Raw genomic sequence first — 22,500 nt, forward strand, 5'->3', positions numbered from 1 at the left:
TTCTTCACAGAGATTGCGTTATTTGTTTCAGAGGTACAGATCTGAGATTCAACAGTCTTGCACAATTCACAGCGCTTGCCAGGGCACCTACCCTCCCCAGTGTCTATCACCCAGTCACCCCACCCCCCACTCCAGCAACCCTCAGTTGGTTTCCTACGATTGATTAAGAATTCCTCCTATCCGTGAGATCATAGGATACAGGTCTCTCTGTTGGTCGCTTTGTTTTTGTTTTTTAGATTTTACTGGACAGAGACACAGCGAGAGAGGGAACGCAAGCAGAGGGAGTGGGAGAGGGAGAAGCGGGCTTCCCGCCGAGCAGGGAGCCCGATGCGGGGCTCGATTATCGGGACCCTGGCACCCTGGCACCCTGGCACCCTGGGATCATGACCTGAGCCGAAGGCAGACGCTTAATGACTGAGCCACCCAGTCGCCCCCCACTTTCCACCTTGACCGTGCCTAGTCGTCCACCCGTCTAGTCCTCTTGGCCGCGCCTGGTCTTGCCCTCGAATGTGTTCGTCTGGAGCACAGAGCTAGATCCAGAGAATGAGAGAATGAGATCGATGGACCCACGGACGGAAATCAAGTTTCTCTTTCCCTGAAATGACCTAGGACACTCCTCTTCTAGTCAGCTCCCATCCTGCTCCCCCACCCCCAACAACCTCTCATCGGACCTTCCCCTTTTGCCACCAGAAAGCTTTTCCACTCCTCCGCCTGGCCTGCGTTTGCTTGGCGTCTCTGCCAGACCCAGGCGGTGGTGGCCGACCGCAGACTCTCTTGCCCTCAAGAAATGATTCCCGCTCTCATGTGGGTGATCTTTTATCTCCACAGAGGTGATTAGTTTGGGGAACAAATAAAAGCACTCAGAATAAAAACCATGCCCAGTATCATGCACGCCCTCCTCCCCCTCCCCCCCTCCCCCTCCCCCTCCCCCTCCCCCCTCCCCCTTCCCCTTCCCCCCCTCCCCCCTTCCCCTCCCCCCTTGGCCCCCTTCCCCCTTCCCCCTTCCCCCTTCCCCTCCCCCCTTCCCCCTTCCCCTCCTCCCTTCCCCTCCTCCCTTCCCCTCCCCCCTTCCCCTCCTCCCTTCCCCTCCCCCCTTCCCCTCCTCCCTTCCCCTCCCCCCTTGGCCCCCTTCCCCTCCCCCTTCCCCCTTCTCCCTTCCCCTCCCCCCTTGGCCCCCTTCCCCTCCCCCTTCCCCCTTCCCCCTTCCCCCTTCCCCCTTCTCCCTTCCCCTCCCCCCTTGGCCCCCTTCCCCTCCTCCCTTCCCCTCCTCCCTTCCCCTCCCCTCGTGGCCCCCTTCCCCTCCCCCCCCTTTGATGTCTACATGAACCGACAGACTGCATGCATGGCATGTATAGATGGATGGATGGATCGATGGATCGATGGATCGATGGATCGATCGATCCATGGATCGAACGGTGAAGAGAGCCAGGGTGAGGGTGAGGGTGAGGGTGAGGGTGAGGGTGAGGGTGAGGGTGAGGGTGAGGGTCCCGTCCGTCCCTCCCTCCTTCCCTATGTCCATCACATTGTTTCGTCACAGATTTTCGAAGTGGAGATACAATTCGCATGCCATATTTCGCATACTCTTAAAAGTGGGCCATTGGGTGGCCTTTTTTTCTTTTTTTTTAAGGTGGCTCACAAAGCTGCACAACCTTCACTGCAATTTCCAGAACATTTCCATCACCGCCAAAAGAAATAAACACCTCTACTACCCCTCCCCCCTTCCTGTCCGCGCCTCGCCCCCACCCGCCGTCACCGTCGCCCTCGCCGTCACCGTCGCCCTCGCCCTCACCCGGGCTCTCTTCACTGTTCTCCCCCAACAGGGAGTAGAAAGGGAAGTTAGAGGGAACATTCTTCCTCCCCTACACCTGCTGAACGCACATGGACACACACCGCAACCCTCCCCGCCAGGCGCGCGCACCCACCCACCCCCGCCCCGCCAAGCCCCGCCCCGCCACGCCACGCCACGCCACGCCCCCCATCCCGGCCTTACGTGTACCTTACGTACCTCTGCACGGACTCGAGATTTGGCAATAGCCTTGATTGCCCTGCAATGTTTCCAAACCTCGGCGCTCCCCAACCTTCCCCACCCCGACCCCCGCCCCTTCGAAGAAGAACTAACCTAATTCGGGGAGCTTCCAGGTTGCTTGAACGCCTGAAATGGTGGGGACAGAGGCGTTCCTGGAGAGGGGTCACGGAACACGGAAGCTCTGCCCCCCTTCCCTTTGCCTCTGTTCCATCTGGAGTTTCCTCAGTTGTATCCTTTTAGGACACAGCGGTCATGTAAGAAAGGAGAAAAAAAAGGACTGAAGGACTGAACCGGGCTAGACTGGTTTAAAATTCTTCACTAGCGTCCCTGCCGAATACATTTCGACGACAGGGGCCTTCGCACGGCTTTTGGTGCACAGAAGACCGATGCACCGAAGCCTGCCGATCTCGGGACGTGTCCACGAGGGGAAAGAGTGTCAGCCTATCGGAAAAGAGAGTCGGTTAACGTAGATTGCAAAGGCATTCGTTCATCCCGAGAGACTTCCTCTCCATGATGGCGGGTGGCGCGAGATGGAAGAGTTGGCTTCCATGAAAAAGGGGCCCTTTCTTGAAGACCCTGCCCAGCTATCGGGGTTTTGTTGGTTTGTGTTTTGTCATCTGTGATAGGAAGGCATCTTCTTAGCCATCGGGAGGGAAACCTCAACAAATTCAGCCATTCAGATCACAAGGGATTTCTTGGGTTTGGTGGATCTGAGATCTGGTCTGCCTCCGACTGCTCCCCGAGATTGCCTTTATGCCGAGAATGGGATTCCTCATCAGACACACAGAAGTCCGGCTCCTTGCCACGGAGCTGGCTGCTCTATGGATGCCTTTAAAAAGGAAGCCTGCCTTTAATTCGGACGTCGGAACGTGATCGGTCGCTTTTTCATGGGGGGTTGGCCAATTAAATTTCCCCCGCCTTGGGCGCCTGGGTGGCTCAGTTGGTTAAGCGGCTGCCTTCGGCTCCGGTCATGATCCTGGAGTCCCTGGATCGAGTCCCGCATCGGGCTCCCTGCTCAGCAGGGAGTCTGCTTCTCCCTCTGACCCTCCCCCCTCTCATGTGCTCTCTCTCATTCATTCTCTCTCTCTCTCTCTCTCTCTCTCTCTCTCTGTCTCAAATAAATAAACAAACAAACAAACAAACAAATAAATAAATAAATAAAATCTTAAAAAAAAAAAATTCCCCCCGCCTTACAAAGCAGAGACTGGTGAAGGGTCCTCCAAGTGCCCTCTGGAAATCAAGAGCTTCTGTATCAAGAGGCTGGAAAACGCATCTTCCCCTTCTTCCTGGTGAATCCAATTCTAGGGGTTGATTCAAAGGAAATCATGTTTTAGATGCTAAAACGTAAAGCTTACTTTTGCAAAAATGTGCATCGCGGCATAGGGTTTAGGAATCCCTTGTGGCAGACCGACAACCGTGTGTCCCTCACGTCCCGGCACGTGTGCACCCTCACGTCCTATGACTTCGATGCTCCTGCTATCCAGAGGTAGGCTTGATTGCTCTGTCCCTTGATTTTGGACCGGGTCTTGGGACTTGTCTTGACCCAAAGAATAGAGCAGAAGTGACACTTGGCTGGTTTCACAGCCTACACCTGAAGAGGTGGTCTGCCGGCGTTCTCGACCTTCTTGGCATGCCGTCCTGAGACCTCCACGTAAGAAAGCCAGTCTAGCTGACTGGAGCATGAGAGGCATTGACAACAGAGGCAGCCCGGTGCTCGGCGGCACCGACTGCCAGACGTGTGAAAGTTGACCCTCTGGCCGAAAGCCACTGCTTGAGTGAGCCCGGCGTAAACCCGCAGAACCCAAGGGGCCACCCAGGGCAAGCACCAGGAAGTTATCGATAAAGAAATGCTGTTTCGAGCCATTGCGGTGTTAGGATGATGCACCCTGAGGATCAGCTAGCTGCGCAGCAGCGATAGATACCGTGCACACAGATACACACCACACAACACACCACACCACACCCCCCCCCCACACACACGTGTGCAGAAAACCAAACCAACGAAACAAACCAAAACTCTGTAGAACCCTGCACCAAATGTTGAGGAAACAACGGCCCACCCTCACAAGAAACACCTGCACGCTACATGTACAATGCATAGGGAGCCTATACTTGCAAGTGCTTACTTGCATGGGAAACATTTCACGATAACATGAGTCTCAGATGGCCCAAGCGGGGTTCTTTTGACATGTCTGAATTGTGTACACAATTAGAGAAAGCCTGCTAGGAGACTGGGTGATCAGAAACTAGGAAGCTCTTTGGTTCCCTCAGTGAAGCCCCGACTTTTGGGGAGGAACCAACACTCAGGGAGATGCTCTGGTCTTCATTTGGTTGGTTGGTTGGTTGGTTGGTTGGTTGGTTGGTTGGTTGGTTGCTGCAGCTTTTGCTATCTTTGCATAAAACCGACCCTGTTTCCATTGGGAATGGAAAACAACTGACGGGTGGGATCTGTACACGGTAATGCTGCTTCGCAGTTGCATTTGTTTTACTAAAAGAGGGAGATTTGAACATTGGGTCTTTCGTGTCCTCTCCATTCATGTCCTCTCCACAAATAAGACTGAAACAAAGGCTAAAATTTGTTTGCATCTTGTTTGTGTCTATGTGTCCGTATGTGTTATACATGTGAGGTATTTCCTCCACCTCCGGGTGCTATTGCTAACATCCATTTGTAAAGGAGCTCTATTTAATGAGTTCTATTTTTATTTTATTTTATTTTATTTTATTTTATTTATTTTATTCTTTAAAGATTTTATTTATTTATTTGACAGAGAGAGACACAGCGAGAGAGGGAACACAAGCAGGCGGAGTGGGAGAGGGAGAAGCAGGCTTCCCGCCGAGCAGGGAGCCCGATGCAGGGGCTTGATCCCAGGACCCTCGGATCATGACCTGAGCTAAAGGCAGACGCTTAACCACTGAGCCATCCAGGTGCCCCGAGTTTTATTTTTATTAAAGATTCTATTTATGTCTTTGAAAGAAAGCGAGTGAGAGAGCACACGAGCTGGGGGTGGGGGGGCATTGGGAGAGGGAGAAGCAGACTCCCCGCGGAGCAGGGAGCCGGATGTGGGGCTCCATCCCAGGACCCCAGGATCATGATGTGAACGCAAGGCAGACACTTAACTGCCTGAGCCACACAGGTGCCCCTACTTAAAGAGTTTAGAGGCAGGTGCTCGTAAAAATCGGGCATGGTAAAACTCAGATAAGAATAAACCCAGTTTTTCAAGCTCACATGATCTGGGATGAAATTCCCTACATTCAGACTCTTATGTCACTCCACAATAAAGATGCCTCAAGGTAAGGGACCCAAGGGACGGCCCAGAGATAGACAAAAATTTAACACACCTGACCTTACCCCCACTTCCCAACAGTCAAAATAATGAAGAAGAGGAGGAAGACAGGCCGATGCTAGAAATCTGAAATCCACTCCTCCTCCTCCCCAAGTACAGGCACCAGAACCGATGCCCAACCCACTGGCTTCCGGAGGGCTGAAAAGCCACCACAGACAAAGCCTATTAAGCAGAAGGAGATGAAGAAAGGGGCGGAGGCGGAGGCGGAGGCGGAGGCGGAGGCGGAGGCGGAGGCGGAGGCGGAGGCGGAGGCGGAGGCGGAGGCGGAGGCGGAGGCGGAGGCGGAGGCGAAAAAAAAGAAAAGGTTCGTCCAAAACTGTAAATGTATATGTGCCCTGGGCCTTACCAATGGCTCCCTTGCCGCCTCCCCTGCCCCGTTTCTGCACCACTGGTGTGTGTGCCTGGAGTGCTCTACTCCCCTGCCGCCGTCTCAGCCGCCCTTCCCTACCCCCGCCCCCCCCGCCCCCCCCCCCCCCCGGGTGCCATGGGCTCCCCTTTCTCCTCCTCCTCCTCCTCCTCCTCCCCACCCCCTTATCAAGGAGCAAAAGCCCTTGCCCTTGGGCCCAAGCCCTTGGGCCACCTCCTTATGAGGTTTAAATTGGAGCACCTCCCAAACTAGCAGGAAGGGGCCCGAGGGCTCCGCTGATCTTAGACCGCCCGCTTCAGACTTTCCCCAAGGAGTCTGATGGGGGAAAACAATCGATTGACTTTTTAGTGGACGCAGGTGCAACTTCTTTGGCGTTAAAGCCAATTCAAGGTTGTTGGTTTATTTTAAAAAGACGTGGTTTTGGAGCTATCAATGTCACACATAATACAAATAATCAACTTTGCGTTTCTTTCTTTCTTTCTTTCTTTCTTTCTTTCTTTCTTTCTTTCTTTCTTTCTTTCTTTCCCTTTTTCTTTCTTTCTTTCTTTCTTTCTTTCTTTCTTTCTTTCTTTCTTTCTTTCCTTTTCTTTCTTTTCTTTGTCATAAAAGCACTTGGATTCGGTTCTCCCTGCGTTACAAGCCGTTGGGTGGGCAGTGGAATGTGCCACGCTCCCGTCACAACAGTGAGCCTGTATTTGTGGTTATCAAAATATACCTCTCCATCACCTTTATAAAAACCAACCAACCAACCAACCACGTTTGGGTGCCTGGGTGGCTCAGTCGTTCAGCGTCTGCCTTCGGCTCAGGTCATGATCCCAGGGTCCTGGGATCGAGCCCCGCATTGGGCTCCCTGTTCATTGGGGAACCTTCTTTTCCCTCTGTCCCTTCCCCTGCTTGTGTTCCCTCTCTCGCTGTGTCTCTCTCTGTCAAATAAATAAAATTTATGAAATATATTCATACATTTGCCAATCTAAAGAATTCTGGTGTAATAGAGAGTGCGCCATTGGTTACTACTAACGTTTCACCAGAGACTGAGATTTCTAAGAATTAAAATTCTGCCACATGGAATTGGGACTGCTACAAAATGATAACAAAAACAACTCCGTGTGTGGGAAGGTAGGAGACGTGTAAAAGAGGTACAAGAAATGAGAAAACATTTTTTTTGTTGAGGGAAAAGGAAGTAATGGTGTACTGAAACGGGACTGGGTACTTAAAGAAAGAAAACTTTAAGACCGAGTCTGAATGAAAAAGGAAATTGTGGAAGGGGTTTGTGAAGGAGAATTTTTGAAAAGGAATTTTATGCATGGTCAGGACTGACTGAGCTTGGGAGAAGGCAGTTTGAAAAGCACACTGGTGGAACTGGAGGGTATTATGTTGAGCGAAATAAGTCAAACAGAGAAAGACATGTATCCTATGATCTCACGGATAGGAGGAATTCTTAATCGCAGGAAACAAGCTGAGGGTTGCTGGAGTGGGGGGTGGGGTGGGAGGGATGGGGTGACTGGGTGATAGACACTGGGGAGGGTAGGTGCTCTGGCAAGCGCTGTGAATTGTGCAAGACTGTTGAATCTCAGATCTGTACCTCTGAAACAAATAACGCAATCTATGTGAAGAAGAAAAAAAAAATAGAAGAAGGTAGCGGGAGGGGACGAATGAAGCGGGGGAAATCGGAGGGGCGGACGAACCATGAGAGACGATGGACTCTGAACAACAAACTGAGGGTTCTAGAGGGGAGGGGGGTGGGAGGATGGGTTAGCCTGGTGGTGGGTATTGAGGAGGGCCCATTCTGCATGGAGCACTGGGTGTTGTGCACAAACAATGAATCATGGAACACCACATCTAAAACTAATGATGTAATGTAGGGGATTAACATAAGAATAAAAAAAAGAAGAAGAAAAGCACACTGGTATAAGATTGAGATTTGGGTTTTCTATGTTAAAATGACAAGGTTTTCTTGGATTGTTAGTGTACTCTTTTTTTCTTTCTTAAGATTGTATTTATTTATTTGACAGAGAGAGACACAGCGAGAGAGGGAACACAAGCAGGGGGAGCGGGAGAGGGAGAAGCAGGCTCCCGGCCAAGCAGAGAGCCCGATGTGGGGCTCGATCCCAAGACCCTGGGATCATGACCTGAGCCGAAGGCCGACAGACGCTTGACGACTGAGCCACCCAGGCGCTCCTCCGAGATTTTATTTTTTAAATAATCTCTACACTGAACGTGGGGCTCGAACTCACAACCCTGAGATCAAGAGTCGTGCTCTCTACCGACTGAGCCAGCCAGGTGCCCCTGGACTGTCATCTCGAAGAGACACATGCGTAGACTCAGATATGGTGAGACTGCTTTAAGAAAGTCAGATTGACTTTATGGAGCCAGTAAAGCCCCTTAGAAATGTTGGCCTGATAACCTTGCTTAGAGAGGTCCCCTCAACCTTACCAGGTGAGTGAAGAGTACCACCTCCTGGCAGATGCAGGAACTTCAGGAAATTTGGAGGCCCTCAAAGAAGAGAGGAATTCACCCAAATCTACAAGTCTTTTTTTTTTTTGTAATTTTTTTTATTCTTATGTTAATCCCCGTACATCACATCATTAGTTTTAGATGTAGTGTTCCATGATTCATTGTTTGTGCACAACACCCAGTGCTCCATGCAGAATGCGCCCTCCTCAATACCCACCACCAGGCTAACCCATCCTCCCACCCCCCTCCCCTCTAGAACCCTCAGTTTGTTTTTCAGAGTCCATCGTCTCTCCTGGTTCGTCTACCCCTCCGCAAATCTACAAGTCTTGCAGGCGAATCTGATGGCCAATATTTGGCTTGGTTCTCGGCTTTAAAAAGGCAGTTAAAGGATCAATCTAAAATTCCTTGTAAAAAGCTCCATCAAAGCAGATTTAAAAGAAGGAAAGGAAAAAGAAAAGAGAAGAAAGACCCCATATATGGTCAATTGCTATTCTTGCTGTCCCTACGTAGATGATTGGGCCAAGTTTGTTAAAACTGGACTTGTTTTACAAACAAATTAATCTTCTTTTGGCTATCTTTGACAGGAATGAAGGTGACTTTAGAGAGAAAGATTACATTTCAATAACACACTTTTGTGAGTGTTAGATTAATTATCTTTGAACGTTTATTGTTTGCCTATAAAACTGGACTGGATCCTGGATCCTTCTGGTTTCCTTGAGTATCTGACTGTGACTCTTCAAACTAAGGTTTCCAACATTCTCCCATTCTCTCTCTTTTTTTTAATTAATTTATTTTTTTATTCTTAGGTTAATCCCCATACATTACATCATTAGTTTTAGATGAAGTATTCCATGATTCATTGTGCATAACACCCAGTGCTCCATGCAGAATGGGCCCTCCTCAATACCCACCACCAGGCTAACCCATCCTCCCACCCCCCTCCCCTCTAGAACCCTCAGTTTGTTGTTCAGAGTCCATCGTCTCTCATGGTTCGTCCGCCCCTCCGATTTCCCCCCCGCTTCATTCGTCCCCTCCCGCTACCTCCTCCTCCTCCTCCTCCTTCTTCCTCCTCCTCCTCCTCTTCTTCTTCTTCTTCTTCTTTTCTCCTTCTTCTTCTTCTTCTCCTTCTTCTTCTTCTTCTTCTTCTTCTTCTTCTTCTTCTTCTTCTCTCCTTCTTCTTCTTCTTCTCTCCTTCTTCTTCTTCTTCTTCTTCTTCTTCTTCTTCTTCTTTTCTTCTTCTTCTTCTCTCCTTCTTCTTCTTCTTCTTCTTCTTCTTCTTCTTCTTTTCTTCTTCTTCTTTTCTTCTCCTTCTTCTTTTCTTCTTCTTCTTCTTTTCGTCTTCTTCTTTTCTTCTCCTTCTTCTTTTCTCCTCCTCCTTTTCTCCTCCTCCTCCTCCTCCTTCTTCTTCTTCTTCTTTTTTTCCCCTTAACATATATTGCATTATTTGTTTCAGAACATTCTCCCATTCTCTTATCTTACAATCATTAAGAACTAAAACTGTCCTTTTTCCTGAAGTCTGGCAAATGAAAGCTGGACAACTTGAAATAAATTTCAGGGAAATGACCACAATAACTCATATATAGACAATCTTTGTGCCTGTTGCTCTATGAGTCACTCAAAATGAGACATTTGAACTATACGCCAGAAAAATTAGTCAGATTGCCCCTGCCCACTCCCACTCTATTGGAGGATGCTTCAAGCCTGACATCTAGAGACCTTCTCACTGGCAGCCCTCTGGACTTAGACACCAGGTGTATCCCTTGTTCCAACCATTAACCATGTTTTCCTTTTGTTTCCATAGAAATGCCTCTTATTAACTACAAGATCACTTGCTGAATGAGGCAGAGTCTATGATCCTTAATTCCACCTTGCTGCACCTGTATTAACTCCTCTTTGGAAAATAAGAACCCATATAAATAGGGGCACCTGGCTGGCTCAGCTGGTAGAACATACGACTCTAGATCTCGGGGTTGTGAGTTCGAGCCCCACATTGAGTGTAGAGATTACTTAATAGAAATCTTTAAAGAAAAAAAAAAATAAAAAAGAACCCATGTAAATAAAATCAAACACTAAGCTACTTGGCTACCAGAAGCCCTTCACCACCACAACCTACCGCCCCCCCCCCAGGGGAGGGGCTCAGACTAATTTACTGATCTGTATTCTTGGATACCCACCGATATCAGATCAATTTGAGAGAGAATGAGAGAATTGGGTTTGACTCTACTGTTACTATTCCTTAGACTACACTTGGGGATAAAATCAATGGTGTCATGTAGTCCCAAACCATGTAGAAAAATAACCAAGTTCTCAGATAAGGAACTATCTCTGAGACCCCCTCCATTAGCACAAGGGACCAAAAATTGCGACCTGCAGTGTCTCAGATCCTTCCATTCCAAAGCCTCTACTGCACCCTAATTCAGCTTGAAGCAGTTAAATAAAGAAGGCAGACCTCTGCCCATGTGTCATAGAAATGGAATGCAGGATGGACAAGGGGAAATTTTAACAGGGAAAAATGTAGCATGTCTGACTCCCTGTTATTTTTATTCCCTTTTAACCTGTAGGTTAAAAACTTCTGTTTAGCCCTGAACATAGCCATGTTACAGCTAAGATTTACAGAAACTGTCGTTTACCCAAAACCTACCTCCCCTGAGGAGATGAAAGAATAGCCACAGCCATCATCATCCCAATTCCCTAAGACTGAGGAATGATCCTCACTTGGTGGGGGTGGGGGTGGGGGTGGGGGTGGGGGTGGGGGTGGGGGTGGGGTGGGGGTGGGGATTGAAACCGTGCCCCATAAGGTTAATGAGGTTGATGCTAGCAGAAAGCTTAAAGCTGGTTTTTCAGGGAACTGTTTCCCCCTAGTCAGCTATTGTGTCTTTTCAGGCCCTGCTACCAAATACTGGCTGTCTCTGCAGAAGTCTGGACTCAAGGTCAACTGATAATGGCTGCAGCCTATGAAGAAGCGAGGTCCTGATTCCTTACCTGAGAAAAGGAGCCTAAGACCCCATCCAGGTTGTACCAGCTCTCAGAGCATGCCCACAGCCTCTTCTCCTTGTCCTCAGATAACCTCCTGACATCAGGGACTCAGTTTTGCCTCATTCAGATGTCAGGTCTCCACCCCGAAGTAAACATGGGAATCTATGGTACATATGTTTCCTGAATATACGTGCTCCAACTTTCGCCATGAATAATCATAAATGTCCCTGCCCTTTTCCTTTTTGAAGTTTGATTGTTTGTTTTTATTTATTTATTTCAGAGAGAGAGACACACAGAGAGAGACAGAGACAGAGAGAGAAACACACACAGAGAGAGAGAGACAGAGAGACAGAGAGACAGAGAGACAGAGAGACAGAGAGCTTGCACGCATGGGTGGGTGGAGGGGCAGAGGGAGAGGGAGAAGACTCCCCATTGAGCAGGGAGCCCCAGAGGGGTGGGGCTCGATCCCAGCACCCTGAGATTATGACCTGAGCTGAAGGCAGATGCTCAACCGGCAGCCACCCAGGCGCCCCTCCATTCCATTTTTTTTTTTTAAAGAGATAAACATTACATACTTTATTTTTAAAAATTCATTCATTCATTCATTCATTCATTCATTCATTCATTCATTCATTTTTCATCATCTGTAGTCCCAGTGTAGGGCTTGAACTCAGGACCCTGACTGAGATCAAGAGTCATGTGCTGTTCTGACTGAGCCACCCAGGTGCTCCTTCTGTTCCATATTTTAAACAACCCTGGGATCATGGCTCAGAGTCACAGTTGGCCCAATGAGACTCACACTCACCCCTCTGTGCAGAGGTGCCATCTGTGGGGCTGGTTCCTGTTTGTCCATCTTCCTTCCTCCTCTTACTGGACAGGAAGGTGGTGTGCGAAAACAGCCAGTGACTACGTGGAATGAGACCGAGGATTTCCCTTGGGAAGCAGGTGGGAGAGGGAGGACAGGTCGATGGATAATCAATAAACTGTTTTGTTTTTTTTTTTTTTAAGATTGTATTTATTTATTTATTTGACAGAGAGAGACACAGCGAGAGAGGGAACACAAGCAGGGGGAGTGGGAGAGGGAGAAGCGGGCTTCCCGCGGAGCAGGGAGCCCGATGCGGAGCTCGATCCCAGGACCCTGGGATCATGACCTGAGCCGAAGGCACATGCTTAATGACTGAGCCACCCAGGTGCCCCAACAATCAATAAACTGTTAATGTTGATTTAGAGGAGTGTGCTTGCTGGGCCCATAACTCGGTGGATGAGTTAGAACGGTCCCTGTCAGGCCTCCCTTAGCCCTTAGCCCTTAGCCCTTATCACTCCATGCTTGTGTTTGGCCTCTGACCGCTAAGATACCACCATCATGTGTTCAAGGTCCTCCTCAGACTCAGCCAGCCACACCATGCCACACCCTCCTACCTGCACACCCATCCCTGGAAGGCAGTATAGTAAGACATCATCCCCCACATTCATGATTCCCAAAGGGTTTACTGGAGTTTCGTGGGTTAGGAAAAGGAGGGGACTCTTTTTGCCCCCAGATGAGGTGAGCTCTTCAGACACCCTCTTTCCCCTTCCCCTCCTCCCTCCCTCCCTTCCCTCCCTCCCTCCCTCCCTCCCTCCCTTCCCTCCCTCCCTCCCTCCCTCCCTCCCTCATCTCTCTCCGAAGTTTGCAAGCTGCAGCCTAAGGGTTAGGGGGAGTTGAGGAAAGCCATTGAATGGAGGGAAGCTCCAGGCTCTGACTTTAACAGAAAGCTTTCTGCATTTGAATGAAGCGATTGAATGAGGCCCATTAGAATGGATCACCCTGAACGTCCCATCAGCCGCCCCAGCCCCAGCCCCAGCCCCCCCATCCCCCCCCAACTGAAGTCCTCTGGTCGAATTGGAACAGTAGGCTGGGGGGGGGGGGGGGGCTGTCCATCCTAAGTTGGTAACTAGGCCCCTGGTCCATAGGGAAAAAATCACGCACGGGTACAGATGAGTTGGTAGCTCAGGCAAAGTGGTCGAAGTGTTGGCAAGGTTTCCGTGGATGAGGGGAGATTTGTTCTGGGACCACCCTCCCATATACATCTCTGGCTGAGAAGAGGACAGGGGAGCCCTGTGGGGGTGGGGGTGGGGGTGGGGGTGGGGGTGGGGGGGCGGGACCCAGATCTGGAGCTCGGAGTGGACTATAGCCGCTGCCTGCCCGGGTGTGTGTGCCTGGGGGGCGGGGGGGGGGGGCGCTGAGGGATAAGGGCTGAGGGTGGTGGGGTCTGCTCACGCTGACTCCTGCAACTCAATTCATCCTGGGAACCTTCTGTTGTTTCTGCTGAGGTGCCAGGTGCTGTGATGACCAAAGCTAAACTCCTCTCTTTGCCTAGTTCTTAAAAGGCCTGATCCTCCTGTTATCTTGTTAAATGGACCGACCCCTGCACCCTCCCATCCTGCCAGACCCCTTGTGCAAATACTTCCACTTGAAGAGTTCTTTCTCTGAATCTAGAAAATAAACAGACAACACCCACCAGCCACACCGACCCCATTGCCACAAATACCTAGCAAAGACAAATCTAGCTGGTCTCCTTCTGCCTCAAGGCACTTTAGAGAGTCACTCTCTCAGACACACCTTAGGCTCAATTACAGGCTGCTGTCTCCCTTTCTCTGGCACAATTCCATCCCTGGAGGAGCCCCATATCGCATCTGCAGCCGTGAGCTGGAGACAGTATGCTCAAGTGACCGGGTGGTAGCACCGTAACTTTGAAATGACCTATACCCCAAGTCATCCATGAACATGGTCCCTGGAAATCTTTGACATTCACGTGCCTCTGATGAAATCCTTGCTTTGGAAACTCCAGCACCCATAGCCAATCTTGTCCATGTTCTGCTAACCTTTGCTCGCCCTCTGTTCGCCTGATATCTTGCCTGATTGTTTACAGAGAAATTAGATCCCATCCAGCAAGAGCTGAATCCGAGTCCTCTGCTCACCCCACGACGGAAAAGAATATGCACAGGCCTGCATCCCTCTTCTCCTTCTCCACCATGTCGGAAGAAAAGGTGGCCCTCCCTCCTCCCATCAGAACCCAAACCCGAGATAAGACTTAGATATAAAGGAAACCAGCATACTGTTTTGAACTCTATATACACTTGTAAAAAACGAGCAGCGGCAAGGAAACACACAAACCACCCCCCCCCCACACACACACAGGTGCAAGGAGGGTGCGCTGACTCGCTGAATCTCCCCCTTTTCTCCCGAGAGGCATCCCCCCCATCCCCCGCCCCCCCCCGAAGATGTCCTCCCTATGCCGGAAGGGGAGTGAGTGACGTTCTTTTCTTCCTTTTTTTTTTTTTTTTTAATTATTCTTTTTAAAAGACTTTTATTTATTTGAGAGGAGGGGGGGGGGGGAGGGAGGGGGGAGGGAGGGAGAGAGAGAGAGAGAGAGAGAGAGAGAGATTGAGAGAGAGAGAAGCAGAGTCTCCGCCGAGCAGGGAGCCCGATGTGGGGCTGGATCCCCGGACCCTGAGCTCAGGGCCTGAGCCGAAGGCAGGCGGACGGTTCACGGATTGAGCCAGCCAGGCGCCCCAGCTTTCTTGTTTCTTTGTCTGCCTGCTTGCCTGCGTGTTGGGTCTGTGGATGTCTGATGCCTGCCCTCTGATTTCGTGGGGAGGTGGGCCGTCTTTCCTCCTTCCAATGGCCTTTGCGCATTTGTCAAACTTCTGTCGGGCTTGGGCCTATCTGTTTGGGTATCTGTGGCGTTCCATCCACCGACCTGTCTCTTTTGTCTGCCAACATCACAGGGTCTCTATCGCCTCTATACATAAGCATGAAACGGGCCCGGAGAGGACGACTTTGTTTCCTGAGTTTTGTTTTGTTTTCTTCGAAATCACCATAGCGATTCTAATTCCTTTTGCCTGTCTGCTTGTGTATGTAATCTGTACACCCATCCAGTGCGGTGCTGGAACTCACGACGCCCGCCGATCAAGAGTCGCGGTCGCGTGGGCCTCCTCCGACCGAGCCAGCCAGGTGCCCTGAAATACGTGTACTTGAAAAACCAATGTGAAGCCTGCACCCGTGAACTTTTTTTTTTAAAGATTTTATTTATTTATTTGAGACAGAGAGAATGAGAGAGACAGAGAGCACATGAGAGGGGGGAAGGGTCAGAGGGAGAAGCAGACTCCCTGCCGAGCAGGGAGCCCGATGCGGGACTCGATCCCGGGACTCCGGGATCATGACCTGAGCCGAAGGCAGTCGCTTAACCAACTGAGCCACCCAGGCGCCCTTTTTTTTCTTTTCTTTTCTTTTTTTTTTTTAATAGATGCACCCGTGAAGTGTTTACTGCGAAACCTTCTTTTGATCGTCGCACTCTTGAGTGGAGGCCGTACCAGTAAAGAACGTAGTTTAGCCAACTCAGGAAGAGATCAGCTTTAAAGGAAAACCTTCTTTTCGAGTTTGTGATGTCTGGTCCTTTCTCTCAACTCGATCGATGTCCAGCCTTCAGAGCCACATTATTTGCTTGGTCTCTCTCTCTCTCTCTCTCTCTCTCTCTCTCTCTCTCTCTCTCTCTCTCGTCTGTGTTTCCTCGTGTACTTTCCTGATGCTCAGGATTTATGGTTTAGAGAGAACAGTTTTCAGCCTGGTGTGTGTGTGGGGGGGGGGGGGATGTTGTGAAGTGGGATCAGGGATTCACGCGGGTAAGGAGGAGGCAAGGAGAAAGGCTTGGTTGGGAAGGAAACCATTAAAGGTCCATGTTGAAATGGTGAAGTTTATTTTATTTATTTATTTATTTATTTATTTATTTACTTTTTAAAGATTTTATTTATTTATTTGACAGAGAGAGACAGCGAGAGAGAGAACACAGGCAGGGGGAGTGGGAGAGGGAGAAGCAGGCCTCCCGCGGAGCAGGGAGCCCGATGTGGGGCTCGATCCCAGGGCCCTGGGCTCGTCACCTGAGCCGAAGGCGGACGCTTAACGACTGAGCCACCCCCCAGGTGCCCCGAAATGGTGAAGTTCAATGTAGTAAGAGTTACCTTTAATCAAAGGAATTCTTTTTTTTTTCTTTTATTTTATTCTTATGTTAATCCCCATACATTACATCATTAGTTTTAGATGAAGTGTTCCATGATTCATTGTTTGTGCACAACACCCACTGCTCCATGCAGAATGGGCCCTCCTCAATACCCACCACCAGGCTAACCCATCCTCCCACCCCCCTCCCCTCTAGAACCCTCAGTTTGTTGTTCAGAGTCCATCGTCTCTCATGGTTCGTCTACCCCTCTGATTTCCCCCCGCTTCATTCTTCCCCTCCTGCTACCTCCTCCTCCTCCTCCTCCTCCTCCTCCTCCTCCTTCTTCTTCTTCTTCTTTTTTTTTTCTTAACATAGATTGCATTATTATTTGTTTCAGAGGTACAGATCTGAGATTCAACAGTCTTGCACAATTCACAGCGCTTACCAGAGCACACACCCTCCCCAGTGTCCATCACCCAGTCACCCCATCCCTCCCACCCCACCCCCCACTCCAACAACACTCAGTTTGTTTCCTGCGATTAAGATAATCAAAGGAATTCTTGCTGGAGGTTGCTTCTCCCCTCTCCTCCCTGGATAGGGGAGTGAAGTTTTTTCGAGGTCCCTAGTGGACACAGAAAGCGTTCAAGTGCCCCTAGCACCTATGGATGGGGCTCTGTTGCCCTCTAGTGTCCTATCCTCTGCTACTGCTGCTCGTGGTTTCCTCTGACGTCGTATTCGTCACAGGTGTGTATCTTTGATGGTTAATGCTGCTCGGTGTCGGTTGTTTGCGTGTTTGTTTTTGAAAGCTTTTTGAGTGATCATCCAGCATGGTGCTGGAACTCACGACCCCTGCAGATCAAGAGTCGCAGTCGCGTGGGCCTCCTCCGACCGGAGCCAGTCAGGTGCCCTGAAATGCGCTTAGTTGAAACAGGAAGAAAGAAAAAACAAAAAACAAAACCCAAACCATTTTTTTTTTCCCCCTTTACGAGCCAGAGGAAGTTCTACGCCTTGTTTTTGTTTTACCCTTAATAGCATGGAACAGTTCCCCTCCTCCTCCTCCTCCTCCTCCTCCTCCTCCTCCTCCTCCTCCTCCTCCTCCTCCTCCTCCTTCTTCTTCTTCTCCATCATCATCATCATCATCATCAATATTTAACTCTTCTAGAGCACCTCCCCCGCCCACCCCGTACTAGTGTTGGACGGCACGGATGTCCCGGAACTGGATTTCTTTAAAGATATATATTTTTACGATTTTATTGATTTATTTGACAGAGGGAGACACAGCGAGAGAGGGAACACAAGCAGGGGGAGTGGGAGAGGGAGAAGCAGGCTTCCTGCCGAGCAGGGAGCCCGATGCGGGACTCGATCCCGGGACTCCGGGATCATGACCTGAGCCGAAGGCAGTCGCTTAACCAACTGAGCCACCCAGGCGCCCTCTTTTTTTTTTTTTCTTAACATAGATTGCATTATTTGTTTCAGAGGTACAGATCTGAGATTCAACAGTCTTGCACAATTCACAGCGCTTGCCAGAGCACCTACCCTCCCCAGTGTCTATCACCCAGTCACCCCATCCCTCCCACCCCACCCCCCACTCCAGCAACCCTCAGCTTGTTTCCTGCGATTAAGAATTCCTCCTATCCGTGAGATCATAGGATACATGTCTTTCTCTGTTTGACTTATTTCGCTCAACATAATACCCTCCAGTTCCATCCACGTCGTTGCCAATGGCAAGATCTCATTCCTTTTGATGGTTGCATGATATTCCATTGTATGTATATATATACCACATCTTCTTTATCCATTCATCTGTCGATGGACATCTTGGCTCTTTCCACAGTTTGGCTATCGTGGATATTGCTGCTATAAACATCGGGGTGCACGTACCCCTTCGGATCCCTATTTTTGTATCTTTGGGGTAAATACCCAGTAGTGCAATTGCTGGATCATACGGCAGCTCTAGTTTCAACTTTTTGAGGAATCTCCATACAGTTTTCCAGAGTGGCTGCACCAGCTTGCATTCCCACCAACAGTGTAGGAGGGTTCCCCTTTCTCCGCATCCCCGCCAACATCTGTCATTTCCTGACTTGTTACTTTTAGCCATTCTGACTGGTGTGAGGTGGTATCTCATTGAGGTTTTTTTTTTTTTTTTAAGATTTTATTTATTTATTTGAGAGAGAGAGAGAGAGACAGAAAGAGAGCATGAGAGGGGGGAGGGTCAGGAGGATCAGAGGGAGAAGCAGACTCCCCGCTGAGCAGGGAGCCCGATGCGGGACTCGATCCTGGGACTCCAGGATCATGACCCGAGCCGAAGGCGGTCGCTTAACCAACTGAGCCACCCAGGCGCCCTCATTGAGGTTTTGATTTGGATTTCCCTGATGCTGAGCGATATTGAGCACTTTTTCATGTGTCTGTTGGCCATTTGGATGTCTTCTTTGGAAAAATGTCTGTTCATGTCTTCTGCCCATTTCTTGATTGGATTCTTTGTTCTTTGGGTGTTGAGTTGGATGAGTTCTTTATAGATTTTGGATACGAGCCCTTTATCTGATATGTCATTTGCAAATATCTTCTCCCATTCTGTCGGTTGTCTTTTGGTTTTGTGGACTGTTTCCTTTGCTTTGCAAAAGCTTTTTATCTTGATGAAGTCCCAAGAGTTCATTTTTGCCTTTGCTTCCCTTGCCTTTGGCGATGTTTCTAGGAAGAAGTTGCTTTGGCTGAGGTCAAAGAGGTTGCTGCCTGTGTTCTCCTTTAGGATTTGGATGGACTCCTGTCTCACATTGAGGTCTTTCAACCATTTGGAGTCTATTTTTGTGTGTGGTGTAAGGAAATGGTCCAGTTTCATTCTTCTGCATGTGGCTATCCAATTTTCCCAACACCATTTGTTGAAGAGACTGTCTTTGTTCCATTGGACATTCTTTCCTGCTTTGTCAAAGATGAGTTGACCATAGAGTTGAGGGTCCATTTCTGGGCTCTCTATTCTGCGGAACTGGATTTCTTGAGTGAAGGACTATTTTAACTCCCTTCCTCCCCATTCCGCGCCTGCCCCCGCCCCGCCCCCGCCCCCGCACGCACCGCCCCGCCCCGCCCCCCGCCCCCGCACGCACCGCCCCGCCCCGCCCCCCGCCCCCGCACGCACCGCCCCGCCCCGCCCCCCGCCCCCGCACGCACCGCGCGCCCCGCCCCCCGCCCCCGCACGCACCGCGCGCCCCGCCCCCCGCCCCCGCACGCCCCGCCCCGCTTGTTGGCCTTGGACGTTATCGCGTACGTGCAGAGACGGATTTGATGTGCACCTTTCTGGGGGTGTGTGTCAATCCCCCCCCCCCCTTCCTGTCCTGAGCTTTCTTCGTATGCTTCAGAGAGACCTCCTCCTCCCCTTAAAATGATAGAAGAGAGAAGGTTCATCCGTGGTGGTTGTCGGAGTACTCGCTTGGTCTCGGTTTTACGGTCCTTGCCCGCCGAAATGTGTCTTAAGTCCTCCCGGAAGCCCGGGCGCCGCAGGTGTGCCGCTGTGGGAGGCCCGTGCCCCACGAGATCGGGCGGCCGGGCGGCCGGGCTGTGCGCCTTCGCGGGCCCGCGATCCGGATCTGCCTCGTTGTTGTTCGCGCCGGTTGTCGGGTGCCACCTGGCGGCCGCTTTTAGATAGCGTGTCCCCGCCGGAGTGTCAGCGATGTCGGCAAGGGATTGTATTTGGCCGCGGTTCCCGAGGCGGAGTACCGGGAGGCCGGCGACGCTAGCGAGATCGGCCCGCTGTCTCCGGGCCACCGGCGCGACCTCCGCTCGCGGGAGATTGAGCCTCCAGGTTTGTGGGCTGGTGGTGGCGCCGCCGCCTCGCTCCCGGAGAGCCACGCTAGGGTGGCCGCCTGGACGGGTCGACCAGCACCCGCCGGTGCCCCCTCCTCCGCCCGCGGGAATGGGAGAGGCTGCGTCGGGCGCCCGGACGCCATCCGGCCCGTGGCTCCGGTCGGCCGTTGGGCCTTCCGTGTCACGCTCGGGCGGTTGGGGACCGGCCTGAGCCTTGCGGGGAAGCCCATGGATGGCGCGACGGGCCCCGCCGCGGGCACGCGTGGGGTCCCGGTCATCGGACCCGATATTTTTTTTTTTTTTTTTTTAAGGTTTTTATTTATTTATTTATTTGAGAGAGAGAGAATGAGAGACAGAGAGCATGAGAGGGAGGAGGGTCAGAGGGAGAAGCAGACTCCCCGCCGAGCAGGGAGCCCGATGCGGGACTCGATCCCGGGACTCCAGGATCATGACCCGAGCCGAAGGCAGTCGCTTAACCAACTGAGCCACCCAGGCGCCCCGGACCCGATATTCTTAACAAGTTTTCCGAGGCCCGCTGCGGAGGTGGGGACCCGACCGGGTCGGGCCGGGCCGGGCCGGGCCGCGAGGGCCCCAGGGGCCCGGCTGCGGTTCCCGTTGAGGTCCGGCCTTCGGGGGGACGCCTCCGCGGCATCGCCCCCTTTCCTCAGTCCCGGCCGGGAGTCGGGGACCGGCATGGGGCGGTCCTGAGGCCCGGGGAGGAGGGCGTCCGCAGGGGCCTCCACAGAACTTGGTGAGAATTTCTAAAGTCCCGATTTGGGGACGAAAGGCGGACCCGGGGGCGGGCCTATCCGGGCCGCTCCACCTCCCGCCAAGTCCCTACTCGCTGCCGGCTGCCACCACGTTCCGGGGGTCGACCAGATGGCCCGGGGGGGGGGGGGGGGGCGGGGGGGCGGGGGGGGGCTCCGGGGGGAGACGGGGGCGATGGATTAGTGCTTGGGGCCCGTGGCCGGGACACGGTCCCAGGAGATCCCGGTGACCTGTGGCTAGGCCACGCCAGGCGGCGCGGCTATTTTCTCGCCCGAAATGAGCCCTTTTTGCCGCCAGGTAGGTGCTGGCACGTTATGTTTGGGCGATCCTCTCCTTAAGGGAGGTGGGCTTCTGGGCGTGTGGCGGGGCTCCGGGCTTGACAGGGATGCCAAGCCCGGCTCTGCCGTCGCTGGCCTGAGCCGTCCGCGTGGGCCTGTGCGCCGGCTCCTGTGCCTCCAGGTGGCCCAGGCCGTTGGTGCCGCCTCCGGTCTCCAGCACCCGAGGGCGGTTGTGGGCAGGTGGCGCGTGGGTCCTTTACCCTGTGTCCTCCACTCTGCGGGCACCCGGCTGTGGTCGTGACAACCTCCCGTCCCGCAAGGCTCCGTGCCGCGTGTCAGGCGTTCCTCTCTCTCGGGTTGTCCGGCTGTTCCTGCCCTGGGGTTTTCGAGGGGGTGCCGGTGAGGCCGAAAAAAAACAAAACCAAACAGGCTCCCCCTCGGGTTGCTGTCCTCACCGGCTTCTCCCCTCCTCGGGCTCCTCTCGGCGCTTGTGTTTTGCCAGATCGATGTGGTGCTCTCGCGCTCTCCCGGGCCGGGCCTAAGCCGCGCCAGACGAGGGACGGACGTTCATGGCGAATGGGACCGCTCTTCTCGTTCTGCCCGCGGGCCCCTCGCTCCTTCGCCTCTGCCCGCCGTGGCGGTAAGGTGGGGGGTGCGGGGGGGGTGTGTGCAGGCTCCGGCCCGACCCCGCCTTCCCGTGTTCTGCCTGACGGCGCTCGCGGGCCCGGGGTCCCCCGACGCAGCGGACACTCTCGCTTGCCTTCCCTGGCTTCGTGTGGTGCGCGGTCCTCCCCGCCACGGGGAGGGCCGTCCCGGCGCCGCGCTGCTCACGCGCTTGGGCGTGCTGAGCGCGTTGTGCGCGTGGCCCTCCGTGGTGCCCCTGGAGCGCTCCAGGTCGTCTCAGGTGCCTGAGGCCGAGTCGGTAGCGTCGTTTCCCGTTCCCAGCGAGCCCCCTCCGTCGGGCCACCGCTGTCGGTGGCGTGTCCGAGGAGCGGGTGGTGGAGTCGGTAAGGGAGGCCCACCCCGCCCCCCCCCCGTGGGACGCGGGTGCCTCGTCATCCCCCGCCGCAAGCTGTGCTGGTGGTGTTGTGGGGACTGGACTTGGTGGGGGCGTGTGTGAGCCGGTTGCGGCGGGCCGAGCCCGCGCTCTGGCGCTTGGCCAGCCGAGGGGCTGCCGCCTTTTTTGCCTGGCATGCCGTGCTTTGTCTCCGCTCGTCGTTGCCTCGCCGGAGGCGCAAAACTCCCGGTTGGTCGGGGACGCGAGCATGGCGTGCGTGGCGTGGCGAAGGGCGGTCTCCTCCCGGGGTCCCGGCCGCGAGCGCTCAGGATTGCCTTGTGGTGCCTGTTCCTTACCGCGCGAATCCACCGCCCGCCCCCCGGAGCCCTTGGCTGTCAGGCCTTCGGAACGCCGTTCCGCGGGGCCCGGACGGGCGGGGGGGCACGATTTGGGTGGGGGCGATGCGCCCTCGGTGAGAAAGCCTTCTCTAGCGATCCGAGAGGGTGCCTTGGGGTACCG

General features: G+C 52.7%; 2 long non-coding RNA genes across 2 annotated transcripts in view; one reads left to right on the top strand and one right to left on the bottom strand.

Annotated features, from left to right (window-relative positions):
* LOC135363201 (uncharacterized) overlaps positions 1–22,500 on the top strand; it is a 63,908-nt gene that overhangs the window by 28,028 nt on the left and 13,380 nt on the right. Inside the window, exons 4-9 of the long non-coding RNA XR_010408863.1 lie at positions 237–830; positions 1,628–3,512; positions 4,795–4,951; positions 5,392–8,067; positions 11,075–11,334; positions 14,077–14,194. This is a non-coding gene — a long non-coding RNA (uncharacterized LOC135363201). The remainder of the gene's footprint in view (positions 1–236; positions 831–1,627; positions 3,513–4,794; positions 4,952–5,391; positions 8,068–11,074; positions 11,335–14,076; positions 14,195–22,500) is intronic.
* LOC135363202 (uncharacterized) lies at positions 18,312–22,069 on the bottom strand. Its single transcript, XR_010408864.1, has 2 exons — positions 19,428–22,069; positions 18,312–19,056 (listed from the first exon to the last, which is right to left on the bottom strand). It is a non-coding gene; the product is annotated as an uncharacterized LOC135363202 (long non-coding RNA).

Source organism: Mirounga angustirostris, unplaced genomic scaffold, assembly GCF_029215605.1.
Source record: "Mirounga angustirostris isolate CCGP_5_RB_7025 unplaced genomic scaffold, mMirAng1.0.hap1 SCAF_61, whole genome shotgun sequence".
NCBI classification, from domain to species: Eukaryota; Metazoa; Chordata; class Mammalia; order Carnivora; family Phocidae; genus Mirounga; species Mirounga angustirostris.